The sequence below is a fragment of the Arachis ipaensis genome, chromosome B4, assembly GCF_059453495.1.
Source record: "Arachis ipaensis isolate K30076 ecotype BB chromosome B4, ASM5945349v1, whole genome shotgun sequence".
NCBI lineage: Eukaryota > Viridiplantae > Streptophyta > Magnoliopsida > Fabales > Fabaceae > Arachis > Arachis ipaensis.
Window position 1 is genome coordinate 49,931,455 of NC_142439.1, and position 17,864 is coordinate 49,949,318.

The window sequence follows — 17,864 nt, forward strand, 5'->3', positions numbered from 1 at the left end:
GTACTTTTTATTCCTTGCAATCTACTTCCCTGCACTTTATTTTCCTACACTTTACTTCTATGTCATTTACTTTCCCTGTACTTTATTGCTTTCTTTTAAGTTCTGTCATTTATATCTCTTGTAGCTCTTCACTCCAATATGATTGTCTAACTAGAATAATCAACTAACTATTGATTGCTTAATCCTTTAATCCTCGTGTAATCAACCTCACTCTTAATGAGTTTTATTACTTGGTACGACCCGGTATACTTGCCGGTTAATTACGTGAAATTTAATTTTTTACGTATCAGGTAGCTATGGCCTCTACCCATTTTGATACATAATCAACAGCTACTAATATGTAGTTGTTTGAATATGTGGTTGATAAACCCCATCTTAAGGGTTTATCTTGTGCTTAATTTTGATAATTTTATTAACTTTTCCCATATTTATTCAATAAAATGGCATGGTTTCATGATTTTCTACTAATTTGTGATTGAGAGTAAAAACATACTTTTTAGGCCCTTAATTGCAAATTTTAATTCACCTTTAATTTCACTAGATGCCTTGATGTGTTTGTTAGTGAATTCAGGTTGAAATGGCTACGAATGGATCAAAGGAGTGAAGAGAAAAGTATGCAATGTGTAGAATTCTTGGAAAATCAAGGATTTGGAGTGCATACATCGACGCACACGCGAGACAGACGCGCACGCGCGAATATGACTCGTACGACGCGTACGCGTGACATGATGTGTACGCGTGAGAAGGAAAATGCCAAACGATGCATACGCGTGACCCATGCGTACGCGTCGAAGCTCGATGACCTAATTAAAGTGAAAATGCTGGGGGCGATTTCTGAGCTTCCCACGCCCAGATCCAACTCATTATGAGGCTATTACATGTAGAATTCAAGGGGGGGTCAAGGGGGACCATTCATACACTTTAGTTCTAGTTTAGATGTAGAATTCTAGAGAGAGAGGCTCTCTCCTCTCTCTAGGTTAGGGTTCTTAGTTTTCTTTTCCTTTTAGATCTAGATCTATTTCCACTTTTGCCTTAATTTTCCTTTTATCTTCACTTGTTTTAGTATTTTGCTTCTCTTGTTAATTCCTTTAGTTTGTCAATTTTCGTTCATGCACCTTTTTTGATTTCCAATTCCTTTTAATGCAATTTATGATTTCTATGTCTTTTTATATTTGCTTTAGTTCCTATTGTTGATCTCTTGCTTTTGAAGTTATAGCTTTCATTATTTCTTGCAATTTACCATGCTTTATGTTTATTGCGTATTAGGTGTTTGATGAATTGTCTCTTTTAGTCATGAGTTAGGTTTTTCTCCTCCTGGCTTGGGAGTTGAGTAATTGGAGACTCTTGAGTTATCAAACTCTTTTGTTGATTGATAATTCTAAGTTGCTAGTTGATTTGAATGCCATTAAAGCTAGCCATTCCTTAGGATTTAACTAGGACTTGTGGACTCATGTTGATTGTATCCACTTGATTTTCCTTCATAGTTAGAGGTTAACTAAGTGGGAGCAATGGAAAATTATTGTCACAATTGATGATGATAATGAGAATAGGACCTCTAGTTCCCATTCCTTGCCAAGAGCTGTCTTAGTTATTAGTTTATTTCTTTTGCTATTTACATTTCTTGTTTCTGATTACTAAAAGCCCAAAACATTCCTTCATAGCCAATAATGAAGCACTTCATGGTAATTCCTAGGGAGAACGACCCGGGATTAATACTCTCGGTTATTTTATTGGGGTTGAACTTGTGACAACCATATTAAATTTGATGTGAGGGTTCATTGTTAGTTTAGATCTTTACTTGCAACGCGACTATATTTTATTGTGAAATTCTTTACCGACAATCTTCTTTACATCAAATTTTGGCGTCGTTGCCGGGGAGTTGCAATGGTGTTATGTTATTGGCTATTGTGAATAGTTTGATTGTTGCTTCATTTGCTAGTTGCAGAGTTTGGTTTCTCTTGTTTCCTATTAGTTTGTATTTTGTTCTATTTTCTTTTGCTATTATGAATTCTCATCATTTTGGGTATGAGTGTAGTTACAACTATGTTGTAGAAAATGACAATTTCAATAACAACATGCATCAAGGATAGGACAATCAAAGGTGGGAGGAGCCATATGCATGTGATCAATCCTCTTGGCAACAACCTCCATCAATGCACTATGAACAAGAGCCATTCTTTGATGCATATCAATCCGGCTATGGTGGACATCCTTGTAACTATCAACAGCCACCACCATATGCCTATGAACCTCATCCTCAACATAGCCCTCAACCTTACTCACAAGCCCCATTTTACCAAACACCACCATATGACCCTAATCCTTATCCACCATATCAACAATCATATGAGCCATATAAACCACACATAGAACCACCACCATTCTAACCTCAATACTTCCAAGAACCACCTCCAATGTATGAGAATTTTCACCCACAAGATGAATTCTACTTTCCACCACAACCCTACATGGAAGAATATCCATGTCCATCAATCCAAGAGCAATATGATTCTACTTATGTTAGCAAAGCGGAACAAGAATCAAAGGATCGTCTCACGGAAACAATGGATCGGCTTCAAGCAACCGTCCATCAAAAGTTGGACTCATGAGATTCATACCACAAGCAAAACATATCAACGGATGATTGTGGAGGAGCAACTGAAGAGAGGAGTATGAAGGGGATCGTAGAATCTTAACTTGAGAGCAAGGGATTGTAGTGTGTTGTGCAACAGGTGAAAAAAATGGAGAGTGTTGAACCGCCACACCCTTACCAAGAAGAACTACCTTCCTATCATGAACCCTTCAAAATAATGAACCCTCCTATCCATCCCAATCTCCAATAGATGAAACCCTTGGTCCTATTCTTCAAGGGCAAAAAGCGATAAAAAGGGAGGTACTAGAATTCGCGGCCACCTTGACCGAGGTAGTAAACAGATTAGCCTCCCAATGCTTGAACACCCAAAGTACTCCCATGGCCACATGTGGAGAATCAAATGAAGAGCATAGCATGATGGAGAGATTGGAAACTCCGGTAGAAAATGAGGAATGTTACTTTGTGTTAGAACAATTGGAGGAACCTATGATTATTGAAGTAGAGGAAGAAGTGGTTGAAGACTTAGAAGATGCGGAACTCCATGGGAATCTAGAATCATAGAAAATTCCTCCAACAAAATTAAATTTGATTTTGAGGAGGAGAGTGGACAACCTCCAAAACAATTTTTGAATGAAGACTTAGAGGGAATGAAGCAAGGATTGAGTTCCCTTGGTGATGGGGATCATGCATCAAACCTTCTTGGTGGTGAATCTTTTGAACTTGAAGAACCTTCTCCCGGTAACATAGAAAGTAATGTTGAGGTAGATTTCTCTCATCCTCCCATTTATGATTTGAGTGATGGATAAGAGTTAGATGAAATTGATGAACAAAGGATTGAATTTGAGAAATTTTTTAAAGAGGTGGAGGTCATTAGAAAAAGAAGGACAGGAGTTGAATATGCTTTGTCAAGATCCTTAGAAGCTTCTCTACCTATGTTGTCATCTACTCCTTCATTTGAGTGGGTAAAACTCATCTCTATTAGTTTTATTGTCCCACTTGAGTATGGCTTGCTTGAAACGGATGATCAACTTAGGGCGCTTTGCGGGATGAAGCGTAAGAGAAGGATGTTTAGTGGTTGGCGTTTCAAATCAAGGTTCATTTTGGTTGATACTTCAAGGATTAGATGCAAGGGTTGGGCTAGTGCTCAATTGGATGGGTCTAGAAGGAGAGTTTGGTATTACATTGAGAATTCCTCTTGCTTACAACTGATGAATGGAAAATTTGTATGGTATATAATCTCTCAATTGAAATCTCGTTCCAAGTATAGTTCTAAACCATCAAACAATCCTCAATAAAAAATTTGTTTGTCACAAGTACAAACCCCAATAAAAAATAAACCGAACTATTTAAACTTCGGGTTGTCTCTTAAAGAATTGCAGGGAAGTATTTTCGTTATTGGCTAGGAAGGAATGTTTTGGGGTTTTTGTAATAAGGAACAAAAAATGTAAATAGCAAAAGAAATAAACTAACAACTAAGAAAGCTCTTGGCAAGGTATGAGAACTAGAAGTCCTATCCTTGTTATCATCATCAATTGTAACAAGAATTGTCCATGGCTCCCACTTAGTTAACCTCTAACTATGAAGAAAAGTCAAGTGGATACAATCAACTTTAGTGGCATTCAAATCAACTAGTAACTTCCAATTATCAATCAACAAAAGAGTTTGATAGCTCAAGCGTCACCAATTACTCAACTCAAGCCAAGAAGAGAAAAAATATAACTCATGACTAGAAGAAACATTTCATCAAACAAATTAAAGGCAATAAGGGTAAACATCATGAATTGCAAGAATTAAAGAAAGCTATAACTACAAAGGCAAGAGATCAACAATAAGAAACTAAAGCAAGCATTAAAAGACATGAAAACAATAAATTGCATCAAAGGAAATAGATGTCAACAAAAGAGTTCATAAACTAGAATTGACAAAATAAAGAAAATAACAAGAGAAGTAACGTGCTAGAACAAAATAAAAGCTAAAGGAAAATTAAAATATAGATCTAAAAGGAAAATAAAACTAAGAACCCTAATCCAGAGAGAGGTGCGAGACTCTCTCTCTAGAATTATACATCTAAACTAAAAACTAAGTGTATGAATGATTCCCTCTTTGACCCCTCTTGAATTCTGCATGAAATAGCCTCAGAAATGAGTTGGATCTCGACCTGGGAAGCTCAGAAATTGCCCCTAACATTTTTACTTTAACGAGGTCATGTGCGAGCTACGACGCGTATGCATGGGTCATGCGTACCCGTCGATTGGCATTCATGCGACTTCATCTACCACGCGTGCGCGTATGTCACGGCGTGCGCGTCGATGGATGCACTCCAAATCCTTGATTTTCCATGAGTTCTCCACTTTGCATGCTTTTCTCTTCACTCCTTTGATCCATTCCTAGCCTTTTCAACCTGAATTCAGTAACAAACACACGAAGGCATCTGATGGATTCAAAGGTGGATTAAAATTAGCAATTAAGGCCTAAAAATCATGTTTTTTACACTTAAGCACAAATTATGAGAAAATCATGTAACCATGCCATTGTATTGAGTAAATGTGGGAAAAGTTAATAAAATCCTCTAAATTAAGCACAAGATAAACCCTAAAAATGGGGTTTATCAACCTCCCCACACTTAAACCGAGCATGTCCTCATTCTAGAATCAAGAAAAAAACAAAGGGTATTAACATTTATTCAATGCAAACTAATTAAATGCAACCTATCTATATGCAATCTATCTAAATGAATGCAACTACTTGGTCAAAATAAATCAATTTCCAAGAGAATATATATAAGCATAAGGGCTAAGGTAATAGCAATCAAATCAAATCCACAATTGAATTGAGTTATTGAAGATTTTTACAAACTTGCAAGAAATGATGATCATAGGTGGAGACATGTAATTGAGCAATCAAACCCTCACTGGATGTGTATCCGCTCTAGTCACTTAAGTATATAGGGTTGATTCACTCAATTCTCCCCTAATCATGCTTTCCAAGATTTGTTTTTCATCTAAGAATCAACAATTATTTCATGCATGCATACAATTATCATGAGGTCTTTCCACAAGGTTGTAATGGGGCTAGGGTCAAGGTAGGATGCATATGGTCAAGTGAGCTTGAAATTTGAATCTTTGATTAACTTAAGCTTCCCACCCAACCTATGATAACCTATACAATTTTAGTGCTAACCTAACTACCCATTCTTCATTTTTTCACATACTCATGCATTCTCTTTTTTATCACAACCCATATACATTGATTCTTATTAAGCTTTACTTTGGGGCATTTTGTCCCCTTCTTATTGCTTTTCTTTTTCTTTCGTTGTTTTTCTATTTTTTTTCTTTTATATATATATATATATATATATATATTTTCTTTGTTTTTCTCTTTTTTATTTTTTATGTAAATATATACAAAGGTATCAATGTATATGGTTTCAACATTTAATTAACACATGAGTATGTACCTAATTCCCAATATTTTCAACAAAATACAAAAACACCCTTTTACCTCAACCAATGTCCCAAGTTTTCCCACACTTGAATGATACACACACTCACTAGCCTAAGCTAATCAAAGATCCAAATTAAGGACATTTATTGGTTTTCGCTTTAAGGCTTGTAATGTGCTAAATTAAAGAACAAAGTGGGTTAATCGTACGCTCGAAGTTGGCTAATAATGGTTGATGAAAGGTAGGCTATTTGGGTAAGTGAGCAAAATGAAATGATGGCCTCAATCATATAAATGCATCTATACACAAAATAATGGACATATAAAATCAAACAAATCAAAGATCAATTAGGCTCAAAATGAGAATAATTCACACAAGAAGGAAAATAAGTGGTTATAAGATGTAACCACGCAATTAGGCTCAAAATCTCACAAGCTTGTGTTCTTAGCTCAAAAACATGATCCACATTGTATAATTCAAGCAAGTTCAATGAAATGTTTTCACTCAAATCAATTGGGATGTCAATGCCCTATTAAGAATGTTTTTCTTCGAGAATTTCATTATTTTAACTAAGCTTATTATATATATATATGCAATTAAAATCCTAAAAGACCTAAAAAAAGGAAATTCAAAAGTGTTGGGATTAGAAACTTGTCACCCAAAAATGCCTACTGGTCGGACGACCTCCCCAAATTTAAAAGTTTGCATCGTCCTCAGTGTATTCCAAGATGAGCAAAGGGGTACGGCGACTTCCTAGCTGCTACATTCAGCTAGCAGGTCAACTGGTTGTTGCATGTTCTTTCTCCTGCTTCCTTTTTAGCTTATAGTGACTCATCCTGAAATTAGAAAACAGGATAGTGAGAAAAGTAGATGCAAAAGCAAGGAAGCATACAATGTTGGAATGAGGTAAATCACTAGAATTAAGTGATAAATTAGTGTGACATTAATGAAAAATAGGTGTGTGGGTCGTAAATTGCGCGCGGTTTAGAACACACACACACTATCATAAAAATCTTTGTCACAATTTACACAAAAGATACACTTCACTCATTATAGTGTTCTTGAAATACTCTAAACTCGTAGGTTAAGACAACCAAACAAGCGAAAAAGAAGCATGAAAACATTCAAGCTAAGAATCAAGCAATTGTGAATTGGATAATAAATGGACATTGATTGATGTGTAAGAGAACTTAATGGACCAAATGGTATATAAAACTTACACACCAACCAATGACACAGTTTGAATTTGGGTTCACATCACCTAGTGAATATAAGATGGGAAACATGGTTGCTATGCAATGAAATAAAAAAGACTAGAGGTGAAAAGTCAATCACATAGCAAGCATGGTCTATATAGCTTGAGAATTTTAAAAGGATGTCCCTAGGTGATCTTCTAATCCAATTTTACAAAAGAAACATTATGCCCAAAATGAATAATTTCAAATATGTGTAGAGCACATAAGTAAACAATTAATGGTCAAACATGTCGTTAAGGTAGAAGCATGACATATGGATGCATATGATCAAGAAACACAATGCATTAAGATAAATGCACAACATTCATCAAGGTATTGCCTAATAAAAAAAAGACTTCAAATCACATGGTGGCCAAATCATGCAATTCAAAAAGATTTAAGAAGTTTGAGGGCGATTCTCATTCAGTTGGTATTCACAAATGTTCAACAAAGAAACTTAAAACCAAGTAGCAAAATATAACCTCAATCAAAGTATCCAACAGTGAGTATAAACACAATGATTTTAAGATAACATCCTGTTTAGTACTCAGCAGCAATAAACAGTAAACAAGAGTAACAATCCAACATTTACAATGAAAAATGAAAAATAAATTGATAATTTAACTAATTAAACAACTAACTAAAAGAGATGGTTATAGATGGTATTTGGTAGTGTTGGATGATGATTGAAGAAGGGAAAGAAAAGAAGAGAAGAGAGAAGAAGGAAAGAAATGAAAAAAGGAGAAGAAAAGGTGTATGGAACTGGGCAATCCACGGGCACGCATCATGCGACGCGGAAGCATGGATAGGTGAAATGGAAGCGATGCAAACGCGTGTGTCACGCGTACACATGATGAGTTATTCAGAGGGGTGACGTGTACGCGTGGGTGGATTTTATGCTAAAAGCACAATCCCAACCCAAAACTCGCACAACTCTCGGGTTTTTGTATGGAAGGTGGAAATTTTGGATCCGCCCATACGCGTGGGTGGTGCGTACGCGTGGATGGTCAAAAAGCTCGGGGTCACGCGTATGCGTGGATGGTGCTCTGTTTTTAAAAAGTTTGTCAAGTTCTTGCACCAAACCAAGCATTCCAAACCTCCAAACAGTTACTGAAACATCATAAAACCATATTCAACATATTAAACTACCAAATAAACTCAACAAAATAAATAAAACATGAAATTAAACTAATTCCTACCAATATTTACAAAAGAGCAAAATGAAAAGATGTTACCATGGTGGAGTGTCTCCCACCTAGCACTTTTATTTATTGTCCTTAAGTTGGACTTATAGGGAGCTCTCATCAAGGTGGCTTGTGGTTGAATCCATCCTTGAACATCCACCAATGCTTGAACTTCCAATAAGCTCCATCATTCAAAATTAATAGCTCCAAGCTTTGATGGAGTTCTTCACAAACCATGAGCTCCCAAAATTGATCCACATCTTGTAGTCTGGGATCCCACACTTTGTTTTCACACCCGAGTTTAAGTTGATCATCATGATTCTATCCGGGTGGCATGATCTTGGAATTCTCACTCAAGAGACCAAACATCATCCTAGACCCACACAATCTAGTTCTACACCAAACCTTGCTATTAAGCTTTGAACATGCAACCATCATGAACTTTGATTTACAATGCTAACCACTAACCATCTCCTTTTACTCTTAAAGCCACAAAGAGCTCTAAGTTGCCCATCCGTCTCATGCAAATCATATTCAAGTGGGATAATAGAGCTTAAGGACAAGAGATTTACCCACTTGAATGAAAGAATAGATGGTGATGGCTTGGGGAGAGGTGTTTCCAATATCCTTACAAGCTCTACTCCCTTGTGTTCTTCCTTGGTTACCTCCAACTCTTCATAAACTTCTTCAATTTCAATCCTTTGTTCATCAATTTCATCTAACTCTTCTCCATCACTCAAATCATATATGGGAAGATGAGAGAAATCTAACTCCACATTGCTTTCTATCTGATGAGCGGATAATTTATACCTTTTTTGGCATTATTTTTATATAGTTTTTAGTATGTTTTAATCTTTTATTATATTTTTATTAGTTTTTATTCAAAAATTATATTTCTGGACTTTAATATGAGTTTTTGTGTTTTTCTGTGATTTCAGGTATTTTCTGCCTGAAATTGAGGGACCTGAGCAAAAATCTGATTCAGAGGCTGAAAAAGGACTACAGATGCTGTTGGATTCTGACCCTCCTGCACTCAAAGTGGATTTTCTGGAGCTACAGAAGTCCAATTGGAGCGCTCTTAATTGCGTTGGAAAGTACACATCCTGGGCTTTCCAGCAATATATAATAGTCCATACTTTTTCCGAGATTTGATGGCCCAAACTGGCGTCCAAATCCAGCCTAAAACATCTTGGCGTAAAACGCCCAAACTGGCACCAGAATTGGAGTTAAACGCCCAAACTGGCACCAAAGCTAGCGTTTAACTCCAAGAACAGCCTATGTACGTGGAAATCTCAATGCTCAGCTGAAGCACACACCATGTGGGCCCCAAAAGTGGATTTCTGCACTACCTTCACTTAGTTACTCATTTTCTGAAACCTAAGTAACTAGTTTAGTATAAATAGCACTTTTTACTATTGTATTCATACTTTTATCTATAGAATGTTATCATAGACCATTGTTGACGTTTGGAGGCTGGCCTCACGGCCATGCCTAGACATCTTTTCACTTATGTATTTTCTACGGTGGAGTTTCTACACCCCATAGATTAAGGTGTGGAGCTCTGCTGTTCTTCATGAATTAATGTAAGTACTATTGTTTTTCTATTCAATTCATGCCTACTTCTTCTCCAAGATATACTCTCATACTAAATTCAGTTATGTCAGAATGAAAGAGTGACCCATGACAATCACCCAATCTTCGTTACTCACTTAGCCAAGATCCGCGTGCCTGACAACCACAAAGCGGTCTACATGATGTTCAACGTAGTCATTGGATGACAGTCGGAGTATATTCTCTTGGATATCTAATACACGGACCGAGTCCATGAGATTAGTATCTTCGTGGTATAGGCTAGAACAATTGGCAGCATCCTAGGATTCGGAAAGTCTAAACCTTGTCTGTGGTATTCCGAGTAGGATCCGGGAAGAGATGATTGTGACGAGCTTCAAACCTGCGAATGTTGGGCGCAAGTAACAGTGTGCAAAAGGATCAATGGATCCTTTTCCGACGCTAGCGGGAACTGACAAATGATTAGCCATGCGGTAGCTGTACCTGGTATTTTTCATCCGAGACGAGAAATCCGACAGTTGATTAGCCGTGCAGAAACCGTAGAGGACCATTTTCACTGAGAGGATCCTACAGCTTGCCATGGAAAGAAGTAACGCATGGTTGGAAGAAAGCAATAGAAAAGCAGAGGTTCAGAAGCAACAAAGCATCTCCATACGCTTATCTGAAATTTCCATCAATGAATTACATAAGTAACTTTATTTTATTTTATGTTTTATTTATATTTTAATTATCAAAACCTCATAACCAATTGAATTCGCCTGACTGAGATTTACAAGGATGACCATAGCTTGCTTCAAGCCGACAATCACCGTGGGATAGACCCTTACTCACGTAAGGTTTATTACTTGGACGACCCAGTGCACTTGCTGGTTAGTTGTGTGGAGATGTGAAAAGTGTGAATCACGATTTCCCACTACCACTATCTCACCAGGAGAAGGTTCTTTAAGTTCAAAGGATTCACCACCAAGAAGGTTTAATGCACGATCTTCATCACCAAGGGAACTCAATTCTTGCTTCACTCCTTTCAAGCCTTCATTCAACAATTGTTTTGGAGGTTGTGCACTCGCTTCCTCAACATCAAATTCAATCATCTTGGAGAAATTTTCTATGACTCTAGATTCCCATGGAGGTTCTGCATATTCTAAGTCTTCAACCACTTCTTCTTTTTCTTCAATAATCATAGGTTCCTCCAATTATTCAACACAAAGTAATATTCCTCATTCTCCACCAGAGTTTCCAATATATTCTTTATGCTATGCTCTTCAATTGAATCTCCACATGTAGCCATGGGAGTGCTTTGAGTGCTCAGGCATTGGGAGGCTAATTGATTTACTACCTCGGTCAAGACGGCCGTGAATTCTAGTACCTCCCTTTTCATCTCTTCTCACCCTTGAAGGATAAGGCCAAGGGTTTCATCCATTGGAGATTGGGGTGGATAGGTGGGTTCATTGTTTTGGAGGAAAGGTTCATGATAGGAAAGTGGTTCTTCTTGGTAATGGTTTGGAGGTGGTATGCATGGAATTTCTGGTCCTTGGGTGTAATTATTTTGGAATGTGGGTAGTTCTATGGGTTTTCTCTCATTATGGTCACAAGGATGAGGTAAGGGTGATTGGTTGTATTAGGGGTATGGAGCATAGAATGATGTTTGGTAGAAAGGGGCTTGTGAGTATGGTTGAGGACTATGTTGAGGATGAGGTTCATAAGCATATGGTGGTGGTTGTTGATAGTCACAAGGATGTCCACCAAAGCTATTGGATTGGTATGCATCATAGAATGGCTCTTGTTCATAGTGCATTGGTGGAGGTTGTTGCCAAGAGGATTGATCACATGCATATGGCTCCTCCTACCTTTGATTGTTCCCTCCTTGATGCTTCTCTTCATTGTAATCTCCACTTCCCACAACATAATTGTAACCAAACTCATAGTCAAAAGGATGAGAATTCATGGTAGCAAGGGAAAATAAAAACAAAAACTAGTAACAAATAAAGAGAACAAACTGCTACAACTGCCAAAAACTAACAAAGAAGCAAAAGACAAACGTATTCACAATATTCACATATATACAATAACCAATAACAAGGCACACAATTACAAATCCCCGGCAACGGCGTCATTTTGATGAAGGGAAATTATTTTTATAGTATAGAATTTCTCAATTGAAATCTCGTTGCAAGTATAGTTCTAAACCAACAAACAATCCTCAACCAAAAATTTGTTTGTCACAAGTACAAATCCCAATAAAAATAACCGAAGTATTTAAATCTCGGATCGTCTCTCAAGAAATTGCAGGGAAGTTTTCTTGTTATTGGCTAGGAAGGAATTTTTAAGGGTTTTTGTAATGAGGAAGCAAGAAATGTAAATAGCAAAAGAAATAAACTAACAACTAAGAAAGCTCTTGGCAAGGTATGAGAACTAGAAGTCCTATCCTTATTATCATCATCAATTGTGACAATAATTGTCCATAGCTCCACTTAGTTAACCTCTAACTATGAAGGAAAGTCAAGTGGATATCAACTTGAGACCACAAGTCCAGTCAAATCATAATGAAAGACTAGCTTTAGTGGCATTCAAATCAACTAGCAACTTCCAATTATCAATCAACAAAAGAGTTTGATAATTCAAGAGTCTCCAATTACTCAACTCAAGCCAAGAGAAGGAAAACGTAAATCTTGACTAAAAGAAACATTTCATCAAACGCATAGAAGGCAATAAAGGTAAACATCATAAATTGCAAGAATTAAAGGAAGCTATAACTAATCAAAGCAAGAGATCAACAATAAGAAAGTAAAGCAAGCATTAAAAGACATGAAAACAGTAAATTGCATTGAAGGAAATAGAAGTCAACAAAAGAGTTCATAAACTAGAATTGACAAAATAAAAGAAACAACAAGAGAAGTAGAGTGCTAGAACAAAATTAAACCAAAAGAGAAAATTCAAATCTAGATCTAAAAGGAAAATAAAACTAAGAACCCTAATCTAGAGAGAGGAGAGAGCCTCTCTCTCTATAACTCTACGTCTAAACTAGAACTAAGTGTTTGAATGATTCCCCCTTGACACCTCTTGAATTTTGCATATAATAGCCTAAAAAATGAGTTGGATTTAGGCCTGGGAAGCTCATAAATCGCCCCCAAGATTTTCACTTTAATGAGGTCATGTGCGAGCTACGATGCGTATACATGGGTCTCGCATACGCGTCGATTGGCATTTTACTTTCCACGCGTACGCGTCATGTCATGCGTACGTGTCACCATGCGACTTCATCTTCCACGCGTGCGCGTATATCATGCGTGTTCATCGATGGATGCACTCCAAATCCTTGATTTTCCATGAGTTCTCCACTTTTTATGCTTTTCTCTTCACTCCTTTGATCCATTCCTAGCCTTTTCAACTTGAATTCACTAACAAACACATAAAGGCATCTAGTAGAATCAAAGGTGAATTAAAATTAGCAATTAAGGGCCTAAAAGGCATGTTTTCACTCTCAAGCACAAATTAGGAGAAAATCATGAAACCATGCCATTTCATTGAATAAATATGGAAAAAGTTGATAAAATCCTATAAATTAGGTAGAAGATAAACCCTAAAAATGGGGTTTATCACCACCTGGATGGATTAATGATGATCATCTTGAAGATGGGTGTAGAAATAAGATTTGGGATCTCGGCATACATGAGGATCAATTTTGGGAGCTCTTAGCTTGTGTGGAACTCCATCAAGGCTTGGTGGCATTAATTTTGAGGAATAGAGCTTATTGGAGATTCAAGTATTGGTGGATGTTCAAGGATGGATACAAGCACAAGCCACCATGACAAGGAGCTTCCCAAAATGTCTAACTTAAGGACAATAAATAAAAGTGCTAGGTGGGAGACACCCCACCATGGTAAACTCTTTTCATTTTTCTTTTTTGTAAATATTGGTAGAAATTAGTTTAATTTCATGTTTTGTAAACTCAACAAACTAAACAAAAGGCTAGGAAATAAATAATTCCATGAATATCTCTGCATGCAGTAAAGCATTAAGCATGAATTGAATTTGTGATTATTTCATGAAGATATAAGATTCGTTTGATGCAATAAATGATACTAAGTGAATGTGTTGACAAGATAATTATGTTGCACTTAAGTATAATCATTCATCTTGTATTAATTCATGAAATATCAAACTTTGATCATTTGATTTTGTTTAATAATCCATAGGGAATCAAGGTGAAGTAAAGCATGCTTGAAAATGAAAGGGTAGGGCGTTGGCAACGCCCATTACAAGGGGCGTTATCCATAAGAACGCCAACCCTAGAGGGTGCAGGGCATTGGTAATGCCCATATTGAGGAGCGTTAGCTTGAATAACGCTAGCAAGAATAACTGGAAGTCTTGAAACCATGAAGGGCATTGGCAACACCCATAACAAGGGGAGTTATCTTTGAACAACACCCCATGCACAAGGCAATCCTGTGAAGGGCATCCTGGCGTTGGCAATGCTAGCTTCAACGGGCACCCCCTCAAGACAACGCTAAACCACAAGAGTCCTTGAGGAGTGTGGCATTGGCAACTTGAGCTTCAATTGGAGTTATCTACAAATAACCCCCTAGCAACTAAGAAGCATCCTGGAGCTTGAATTCTGGCATTGGCAACGCCCATTATAATAAGGGTTGTCCATAAGTAACACATGCGATGGTGAGAATGGAAGCTTTGGCAAGTGTGCGTACGCACGCATCTGTGCATACGCACAACTGACTAAAATGACATCAAGATACAGTGGCATTAGCAACGCTAGTTACAACTAGAGTTTTCTCAAGACAACTCCCATGGATAATGAGAAGCCCCTGGGCAGTAGCCTAGGGCGTTGGCAATGCCAGGTTAAACTGGTGTCGCTTTGTGATAACCCCAAGAAGCCCTTGGGAGTTGATGAGCGGATATTTTATACCCTTTATGGCATTGTTTTTACATTGTTTTTAGTATGTTTTAGTTACTTTTTATTATATTTTTATTAGTTTTTATGAAAAAATTATATTTCTAGACTTTACTATGAGTTTTTGTGTTTTTCTATAATTTCAGGTATTTTTTGGTTGAAATTGAGGGACCTGAGCAAAAATCTGATTCAGAGGCTGAAAAAGGACTGCAGATGCTGTTGGATACTGACCCTCCTGCACTCGAAGTGGATTTTCTTGAGCCATAGAAGCCCAATTGGCACGCTCTTAATTGCGTTAGAAAGTAGACATCTTGGGATTTGTAGCAATATATAATAGTCCATACTTTTCCTGAGATTTGATGGCCCAAACTGGCATTCAAACGCCCACCAGAGACCTTTTTCTGGCGTAAAATGCAAGAACTGTCACCAGAACTGGAGTTAAACGCCCAAACTGGCACCTAAGCTGGCGTTTAACTCCAAGAATAGCCTATGCACATGAAAGCTTCAATGCTCAGCCGAAGCACACACCAAGTGGGCCCCGGAAGTGGATTTCTGCACTATCTGCACTTAGTTACTCATTTTTTGTAAACCTAAGTTACTAGTTTAGTATAAATAGCACTTTTTACTATTGTATTAGTAGTTTTTCATGGTTGAGAACCCTTGGACTGGAGGCTGGCCTCATGGCCATGCCTAGATTATTTTCACTTATGTATTTTCTACGGTGGAGTTTCTACACCCTATAGATTAAGATGTGGAACTCTGCTGTTCTTCATGAATTAATGCAAGTACTATTGTTTTTCTTTCAATTCACACCTACTTCTTCTCCAAGATATACTCTCACACTTGATTCAGTTAAGTCAGAATGAAGGGGTGACCTGTGACAATCACCCACTATCTTCATTACTCGCTTAGCCAAGATCCGCGTGCCTGCCAACCACAAGCGGTCTACATGATGTTTAACATAGTGATTGGACGACAGCCGGAGTATATTCTCTTGGGTCTCTAATCTCTGATTCGCATCATCTCTCCTGACAATAGAGCATCCGAATATGAGATCAGAACCTTCGTGGTATAGGCTAGAACCATTGGCAGCATTCCTGAGATCCGGAAAGTCTAAACCTTGTCTATCATATTCCGAGTAGGATCTGGGAAGGGATGACTGTGAAGAGCTTCAAACTTGCGAATGTTGGGTGCAGTGACAGTGTGTAAAAGGATAGAGAGATCTTACTCCGACGCTAGTGAGAACCGACAGATGATTAGCCGTGCGGTAGCTATACCTGGTATTTTTCATCCGAGACGAGAAATTCGACAGTTGATTAGCCGTGCAGAGATCGTACCTGGTATTTTTCATCCGAGAGGATCATACAGCCTGCCATGGAAGGGAGCATGCATGATTGAAAGAAGACAAAGGAAAGCAGAAGTTCAGAAGCAACAAAGCATCTCCAAACGCTTATCTGAAATTCCCACCAATGAATTACATAAGTAACTTTATTTTATTTTATGTTTTATTTATCTTTTAATTATCAAAACCTCATAACCATTTGAATCTGCCTGACCGAGATTTACAAGATGACCATAGCTTGCTTCAAGCCGACAATCTCCATGGGATTGACCCTTACTCATGCAAGGTATTACTTGGACAACTCAGTGCACTTGCTGGTTAGTTATGTGGAGTTGTGAAAAGTGTGAATCACAATTTCGCATACCAGAAGTGTGGCCTAGGCGTTGGCCATGGCATTGGCCATGCCAGGTTTAATTGGCGCCATATGCAAGTAACGCCTACGATGACTGGGAATGGAAGCTTCAGTAAGTCTGCGTACGCAGGCATCTGTGCATACGCACAAGTGCGCAAACTGATACAAATGCATAAAGGAGTTGGAAACACCAGGTGTAACTGGCACCGGATACAAACAATGCCTAGAGCCTGCTGAGAACTGAATTTTAGGCATTGGTAACACCCACCATAACTGGCGCTTTCTTCAATAATGCCTACGATACTAGGGAGAGGGAATTCAGTAGTTGAGCATACGCATGCATGCTATGCGCACACATGGTGGGAGATTTTGCAGACATGTCTACGCATGATAACAAGTGTGCGTAGGCATGATTGAAGATGCCTACGCACGGGTGTACATGTTAGCATAATGACAAAAGAAGTGTTAGTAATGCCAGTTAAAGGGGGCGCCCTATCTCAATAATGCCTGCGACAAGTCTGGAAGCCCACTTCTGGCGTTGGCAACGCCAAGTTTCAAGGGAGTTACTTCCAAGAATGCCAAGGCCTGAGGAATGCTGCTGATCCAAGCCTAACAAAGTCCAATCTAGAAGTAGAGTTCGAAGAGATTTGAGGAGTATAGAATAGTATAAATAGGAAGGTTACAACATAAAAAGGAAACTTGGGCACTTTTGGAACTTTTTCTTTTTACCTTCACTTTTGGATCTTAATTGTACTTCATTCAGTTTTCTACTGCATCTTCTTTTTCAATTTTTGTTAAGCGTTCTGGAAACTGAGCTATGAGTAGCTAACTTCCCTTTCATTAGGGGGAGGATCTCTGTTGTAGTTGATGGATCAAATGTGAATTCTATTCTCTTCTTCTTTTCATCATTCAATTGGTTTGCTGGGGAGATCTTCGTTCTTCATTCAAAGATTCAAATATCTTGGAAAATAATTTGAATCCATATGAATTCTCTGTGAACCATGGAAAAGGAATCATAGAATCATGCTAGAAGATCTTCCTCACCATGGAGTAAATCTAAGTTTGGGTTTGATATTGTGACATGTAATCATCCCAAATTCTGGGTTTATGAGATTGTGTGGCTCTAAATCAGGGACCAATCTTCATCTCTTTCCATGAGCAATTAGATCAAGGAATTGGCAAATGATCAAGTTAAGAGAGATTGATTAACAAAGGAATTGGGTTTCAATCACTCATGATTT